This window comes from Fukomys damarensis, unplaced genomic scaffold (genome assembly GCF_012274545.1).
Source record: "Fukomys damarensis isolate Sample0158 unplaced genomic scaffold, DMR_v1.0_HiC HiC_scaffold_17, whole genome shotgun sequence".
In the NCBI taxonomy this organism is placed as follows: Eukaryota; Metazoa; Chordata; class Mammalia; order Rodentia; family Bathyergidae; genus Fukomys; species Fukomys damarensis.
The window spans coordinates 8,077,870-8,085,970 of NW_022900929.1; the positions used below are offsets into that span (position 1 = coordinate 8,077,870).

Below are 8,101 nucleotides of genomic sequence, written 5' to 3' on the forward strand. Positions count from 1 at the left end.
TTTTTTTTTTTTTTTTTTTGTACTCAGGATCACACTCAGGACCTTGTGCTTGCAAGGCAAGAGGAGGAACCACTGAGCTAAATCCCTGGCCCAAAGAAAATATTTTTTACACCAATTTACATGCTTTGCTATGTTCAAATTAAACATGTGTCAAGAAAAAGCTGACTGACTGACAACAGTCCTAGGAGTTTGTTTTGCCTCCTGTCTGCTAGGCAAGTGCTCTGCAGTGATCTGCATGCCCAGCCCACCAGCCCTAGGAGTTTAATGGAAGTAGGTGAGAGGGACTCTGAGGTGAGTGAGAGCAGAGATAGTGGAATCCGGCTCTCCATGCCAGAACCCTGGCTCAGGTGTGTCCTTGAACAAGTTGTTCAACCTGTTTCAGCTTCCTGGTTAGGAACATGAAGTTAGTAGCCCCTTCGGCCTTTGGTTAGCATCGAGTGGTAGAAGCAAATCACATACGGCCTCCAGAAGCACCCACTAATTTTCTTAAAACTATAAACTTCTAAAGAGAATGTTGTGTGAAAAACATGATCATTCCCCAAAGGCTCATGGAGCTCACAGGGGAGCTCGGTGTGTGGTGACGGAAGCGACAAGCGCCTGGAGTTCATATCATAGCCCATTCTCAGGGTTGCGAATTAAATAGGAAACTGTAGAGGCAAAACAGGCCTCACAAGGCAGGATTGGGGCCCAGCCATACGCCCTGCCCATAAACCACAGCTACATAGCCAGACCTGTGGCCGGAGCAGCACTTGCTTCATCCCCAAAACAAGCACCTTGTCGCCACCCAGCCCCGTGACTTCCGGTGAACGTGCCACACTTGGCCTCTCTCTTTGCTGAAGAAGACATTGCAGCGTGGGGTTTCCCTCTTCATGATCTGTTTAAAATCGAGCCTTTCAGTCGTTAGAGCAAGTGTAGATTATTAAGTACCACAGAGAATATATTTAGGCTGGCTGAGTTTAACTTTAAGCTTTAATTTTAGACAGACAGCTGCTGATAAAATTACCCGGCCCCCACACACAGACTCCAGGGGCCTGTGTGCCATGCCCTGTTGAAGGGATTGGGGGGTTTTGTGACTTGAAGGGCAGAACTAGGGATAATGGCCAGGATGGCTAAAGACCAAGATGAGGAAGTTTGAAGGAAGGAATGGGAGTGGATTCTCTTCCCATATAATTCTTTGGACATATTTAAACCCCAATGATTGGACAAGAGCAGGCCAGACAGTGGGGGAATGGGAGATAATTGGAAAAAAAATAACTTTTTTGTAAAACTAAGGAAAGAATCCAAGGCCCTCCTGCTGAGCTTGTGTTCCCCAGCTCTTTTTTGAGAGAGAATCTCACTGAGTTGCTGAGTTTCCCAGGCTGGGCCAGATCGTGGGATCCTCCTGCCTCAGCCTCTTAGAATGCTGGGATCACAGCCACCTAGATGGCTGACACAAAACCTTTTTGGGGCTCAGTCTCAACCATTATTGCTCCAGATCGCAGTTGACAAGGCGGAGCTTGGAGCTGGGAGGACAAGCGGTTTCCACAGCTTCTGCACCATGCCCGATTCTCCTCTGATCACCCAAGGACTGGCAGGCTTGGAGGCGCTGGCAGGGACCAGGACCTTGGCTGGAGCTGTGCAGCTTTCATGAAGGGCAGTGGCAGCACCAAGAGCTTCCAAGGGGCCCTGCATGATGCAGACTTGGAGGAGCCAGGCAGGAGAGCAAGGACTGAGCGGCTCTGTGTAGTTACAGCAGCTGTTTTGTAAGGATGAGTGACACAACTTGTTGGGGACACCCAGAAATAGCTGGAGGACAGGAGGTCAAGCTAAGAGTCTGTCCTTACCTTTGTAATTTGGACATCAAAAGGAAGTGTAACCTGCTTCTCTATGTCTGGAGAGAACTGGATACGGAGTCACTAAACTCTAATTGCAGTGACTGGGCTACTTTATATGCAACCTAATTTCAGAGGGAAAAGAATTGGTGGCTGACAATAAAATAAGATGAGAGCCATTGCCGAATGTCTATGAATTGGGAAAACTGAGAGGCAAAAACAATTCCATTTTTGGAATTAAATTATGCAAAAAAACAGAAAAACAACCAAGTTTAGGAAGACTGGAGCTTGCTGAAGGGAGCTTTTCACCACAAGTCCCAGCATTTGTTTTCAAGGAGAGCTCAGGGTGGAAAGGTGGGCAGAAGATGGATTGAGGACTTGTCTTAAATATTTGCATCTTGTTGTACTTAATATTGAGAAAATAGCAGTTGTAGAGCCGGGCATGGTGGTGAGTGCCTGTAATCCCAGCACTCGGGAGGCTGAGGCCAGCCTGGAGTACATATTGAGTTCAAGGCCAGCCTGAACCATATAATGAGTCTCTGTTTCAGTTAAAAGAAAAAAAAAAAGGTAGCAGTTGACCTTATCAAAGGATGAGGATGGACATGAGGATCTTTGGTCTGACTGGGTGTGGGGGTTTGGTTTTCTGTACTGCTGGGGTTCAAAGTCGGGGTCCCAAAGATGCTGGGCAATCACTCTGCCACCAAGCTACAGCCTAGCCCAGCCCAGGCACTACTCTTGTTCTTTTGATCCAAGAATATCCTGAATTTCTGAACCACCTCCAAATCAGCCTTGTAAATTACTGTAAGACCCACAGCGCTGGGCCTGAGGATGTAGCTCAGTGGTAGAGCTCTGGGTTTGAGCCCCAGCACCACACACACAAACACACACACACACACACACACACACACACACTCCTGGGGTTCAGAGAGCCAGCTCTATGGGCTGCAAGGCTATAGCACTGAAGACTGTGCCCACAGAATCTCTGTACCTGCCCATCAGGCTGGCACTGACACACCACAGGCAACAGTGAAAAACACCTGCACACTTCCTCATTAGAGCTGTTTCCCTGAGACCAGGGCCTTGGTCGTTCCCTTCTGCCTGACCATTTCCCTCCAGGGGTAAAGCTTTATTTGCTCATCCTTTGGGTTGCAGCTGATGAACCACTCCCTCAGGATATCTTTCTCTGACTGGTATAAGCCTTTCCTTGTCCTCTTTACTTCTTCATAGATGAGTTCTTTACACATAAATAATGAATATTGACATAATTGTGCTTTAACTACTCCAGATAATGCAGGTGAGGATCACACTCGTGTTGTTCACTGACAAACTCTCAGAACCCGCACAGGTCCTGGCACACAGTATACAGTAACATTGGCCGGATGGATGGATGGGTGGATGAACAAATATTAGCATCTCGGCAGATGTTCCCTACTTGCCTGAAAGCTCAGGCTAAAGCACTGATCTATTACCCACTCCTGCTATTCATATTTTTAATGTTAGATAAGCAATATATGTAAAAACTTCAAACACCTACGTACACATATCAAAGTTATGGTCTTATATGTGCTAATTATGCCACAATAAAGCTATTTATTACAATCCTACAACCTGGCTTCATGACCACCCAACCTTGTTATGGTCTTATATGTGCATATTATGCCACAATAAAGCTATTTATTACAATCCTACAACCTGGCTTCATGACTCCACCCCAACCTAGTCCCCTATTCCTTCTCCTGGGTGTAAAACCACTCTTAAATTTCATGTGTAAACTTCCAGATCTTCTGTGTGTCTCATAGACAGATAGATAGACAGACAGTTCTTTGTACATGTATAGCCAGGAAAATATTCACGTATTTATATTGTCATCCCCCTATGTGGTGCATATACGTATCCAAAGTGTTTTGTTTTGCTTTTTTGTTTTTGTTTTGGTACCAGGGATCAAACTCAAGTCCTTGCCCTTGCGAAGCCGGCTGCGGAATCACTGAGCTCAATCCCCGGCCCTATCCAGAGTGTTTTAATCTGGCTGCAATCTAAAGGCAGAAGCATGTGAGATACTGAACACAGGTAATGGAGGACTTAAGAGGCCAGAGAAAGGTAGAAGTCACTCTAGCCTGGGGCTGCAGATATAGAGGGAGGGAACAGTGTCGCCAGCACCCAGGAGCTGGGGCCATGTGGAAGCATCCAGAGCCCAGGCAGCCCCTACAGGCTTCAGCGGGAAGCCAGGAGTGAGGGGCTGCCGGGCAAGGATAAGTGGAGACCTTCCTTCCTTGGCTTCCCCCTCCTCCCATTCTTCAGTGCCCATCTCTGGCTCTCTCTGGCCAGGTCTGCAAGTGAGCCTGGAAAATATGGCTCCTGAGGATGCAAAACCTAGGGAGAAGGTACTCTGGCACAGCCACGAATGCACACAGACAAAGGGCAGCATGTGTCGTTTAAAATAAAACATAAATAGTGCCATGGCATATGTAGGCTTCTAAATTTATCATCTGCAGTTTTTATAGAGATAGAATCTGTCTGAAAGGGCTTTTGAGAGCAGCCTTGATCCACAGAATTAAGGGACAGCAGGTGGGTACAGGTAGGCAGCGGAGAGCAGGTGTTTGTGGGAGAAATGCACTTGTAGCAAAAGGACAGACTCGTCCCAGTGAGGCCCTGGGCACAGGTCCTGCCCTTCTGCAGCAAGTAGAAGGAAAGCAAGGCCCAAAGACTTAGTTTTCTGAGCCCCAGGGAAATGGGGCTCCCATTTTGACTCAGGACTTCTACATAATGAGGAATTGAAACGTGGAGAAGCGATGGGCCACGCAGCCAGACAGGCCTTAAGCCCTTGACTGTCGTTTTTTTTTGTTTTGTTTTTTTTTTTTGCCTTTTTGAGGCCAAAGCCTGGGAGGTGTTAGGGGACAGTGCCTCCCGTCCCTGCTGTGAGTCACCAAGCCGAGAAGGTGTGGTGAGAAACCAGACAGTCTAGAAGCAATGGTTCCAGAATATCCTGCTCTGCACCAGACGCCTCGCCTGTCTTACGAAAGCACCGCTCCTCCTTGGACACTTCCCTGACCTCCGCGCTGCTGTTACCAGCCAGTGGGACAACCCTGCAGGCTTCTGTATGTCCCAGGCACCATGCTAGATACACAGAAGAATCAGATACTATCACGAATAAGCGATGCTCCTCCGGAAGTCTCGCAGGGAATTAGAAATGAAAGTAAATTATTCCAGTGCAAGGTGGTAATATAATAATACTCATGGCCTAAGAGAGGGGGTAACTGTGTAGGGGAGGGAGGCGCAAGGAGGTGGACAGAGAAGGCTTCTAAAGGTGACACCAGTGACGGCTTGCAGGGAGACTAGGAGGAGCTCTTTTGATTTCCAAGCCCAGGATTAAATAATGCAGTTAGAACACTCTTTGGCCACACACCATTACTGCTCTAAGATGCACAGACAGATGACTCTTGTCTCCACACCTCTTGTTATGTAACGGAAGACCCCACTCGAGCACGCTCATGCCCAGGGCGCACGCGACACTTCTGACAGAGACAGTGAATCCACCACCCCATCAGTCAGGCTGGGCAGAGCCAGACTGAGACCTTCAGAGCTTCTGAGAATGTCTGAGGCCCCACCCAGGATTTAATACTAGACCGTGCTGCCAGTCAAACAGCTATAAGGAAGTCCGGCAAAGCTCTTATCTGTCCCCCACGGATGCTTTGTATGTTTTTTTCCACTTTTTTTTTTTAATTGGCTATCTGGACTCACAGGCTTCCCTTCGGCAGATCGGTGCAAGCTCATAATATGCTCGGATCATTTTCACTCTTGCATCTTCAACTTTGCCTTGCCCCCCACCTCGTCTAGCACTGAGGGGTTCGATGTGTAGGAAATATGTTGCTCATATTCATTCCCCTATTATCTGCCCTTCCACCCCAAGAATGAGAGCGAGGGGTATTTTGTTGTTGTTGTTAAGTATCAGCCAGCTTTTACCTCTGGAGCATCCTTCTGAGTACCGGGGGGTCCTGCCTTATGGCTGCCCCACAGTGTTCATTGGACACTGAAGATGCAGCCCCTTTGTCCACCTGAAGCCCTGACTGAGGCTGGGCCAACGAGTCCACACTCACATCCTTAACTAAACCGCTTCCACCTCTTCCTTCACTTCCCCACTTGGCCCACGCATCAGGATTCCGTTCTTCATCCCTCTCTGCCACAGAACACTGAGTTTGTCACTCAGGGAGGCTGTTGGGAGGCCCAGGGGCCTGGGTAACCATAAAGAAAGGCAGGTGTGAGGGTGATTTCCTCAGGCTGAGCCAAGCAGCTTGGAGGAGGAGGAAGCCCCTGTCACAGGGGGGCAGCCCAGGCATCTCCAGCCCCTATTTATTTTTTTTTATTTTGAAATAAAGTCTCACTAAATTGCCCAGGCTGGGCTGGAACTTTGGTCCTCCTGCTTCAGCCTCCCAAGTTCTGGGATTACGGGAATGTGCCACTATGCTTGGCTTTTTTTTTTCCTCTCCTTTGCCTCTTTCATATTCTTACAAATAGTCTGTTTTCTAGGGGCGGGTGTGGGGACTTGTTCTGAATCTTGGGGGAAAGCAACCAGTCTCCAGGGCTGTTGGCTCCAACAGCTGTTCCACAGGGCAGAAAACTGGCACAGAAGGTGCCCAGAGATAAGGTACTGCTGTGGAGACAGTGCTGAGGCCGTGGAGACCTCGGTACTGCCCCAGAGTCCAGCCAGGACAGGAGAAGGCCCCATGCAGTAGGGCTGGGTCACCGAGGGGACACATTGTCAGTATGCATCCTTAGGCGATTCCACCCCAGAGTACACCATACCCCAGGCTGTGTAGCGAGACTATGTTTAAAATTTTGTATTTTTATTCTTTTAACTTTTTTGTTACATGCTAAGATAGAGGGCCTGGGGTGTGGCTCAGGGGTACAGCACTCACCTCAAGGGTGCAAGGTCCTAGGTTGCGTCCATCTCCAGTGTCAAAAAAACACAAACCTAAGACCCAACACACAGTAGCCAGGCCAGCCCTGGGTCAAGGCCCTCGATGTCACTGTCACCCACCTCCATGCCTGGAAGGTCTTCAGGGCCAGTGACACCCACAGCACTGTCACCTTCTGTGATGACAGTGCCTCTTGAAGACTATTTCCTGAAGGACCTGCTCAAGTCACAGGTGACAATGTCACAGGTAACATTTTTTATAAGTATAGGGTTATAGGTCTTCCCCCACCCTGTCTCTTTGTGTGTGTGTTTTTTGAGACATGGTCTTGTTGTATAGTTCAGGTTGGCCTTGAACTCATATGTAGCTCAGCTGGCCTCAAAGTACTGGAAGTCCTCCTGCCTCAGCCTCCTAGGTGCCAAGATTACAAGCATGTGCCACCACACCTGGTTCCAGGCCTTTCTCTCCCTCTGCTCTCTGCCTGTCAGGGGCCAAGGGCTAGACAAATGGAGAGCAGAGTTGCAGTCCTGCCCTCCCAGGTGTCCAGGGCAGGCACATGGACACATGTCTCAGAGCATGAGATGAGTGTGGAGGTGGGCGAGCTGGGCTGCCTGCTGACACAGGATTCCTAAATGGGCCACATGCACCAGGAGGCAGAGACAGGAGGGTTTCCTGGGGTCTTATAGGCAAAAGGAATCTTGGGAACAGAGGTCTGAGGGCAGGAGGGAGCATAAGCAAGGGAGAAAAATACAAAAAGACCACAGTGTGACTGGGAGGGCTCTAAGGAAGATGACGAGAGGGGCTGTGCCAGGAGAACGGACCTGAATCCCACGGGACTCCAGGGAGAGGCTCGCCCAGCTGGCATCTAAACAGGTCGCTCTGGATACTGGGTTACAGGGTTGCTTTGGCAGGAACTGCATCCTAATTACGTCTCTCTTTCTCACTTTTTTTTCTGGTGGCCTCAGAGATTTAAATAAAAGCCTGCCAGATACGCAGTGGACAGCACGCCAACCACGAGGGCCAGCATGGCTCGGGGAAGAGTATTCAGCTTGACACAGATCTGTCCACCCTCAGCTTTCAGGGGCCTTGGGCTCCGGGCAAGTCCCTCATCCTGTCCCAAACCTCCCTTCATAAAGCAGGGAGAACGATGCCTACTCCATCAAGTTGTATGAGCAATAGGGAGGGTGTGGGCACATTGCTGGGCTGTGGCAGAACTCCATGCATGCCAGCTGTGATTGGCAACCATCGCGATGCTGTCAAACTAGTCAGAGGGAGAATTTTAATATGCAATGTACACATGAGTACTATGGATTTCTACAGATGCTTGTCTGATGAGATCTTCCCAGGTTTATCTTACAGGTGTGACTAAAATAACATGAA

General features: G+C 49.0%; 1 long non-coding RNA gene across 1 annotated transcript in view; it reads left to right on the plus strand.

The window, feature by feature from the left end:
* LOC117286513 overlaps nucleotides 1–8,044 on the plus strand; it is a 16,292-nt gene extending 8,248 nt beyond the window's left edge. Inside the window, exons 3-4 of the long non-coding RNA XR_004517668.1 lie at nucleotides 3,750–3,878; nucleotides 7,687–8,044. This is a non-coding gene — a long non-coding RNA (uncharacterized LOC117286513). The remainder of the gene's footprint in view (nucleotides 1–3,749; nucleotides 3,879–7,686) is intronic.
* Nucleotides 8,045–8,101: the final 57 nt, after the last annotated feature.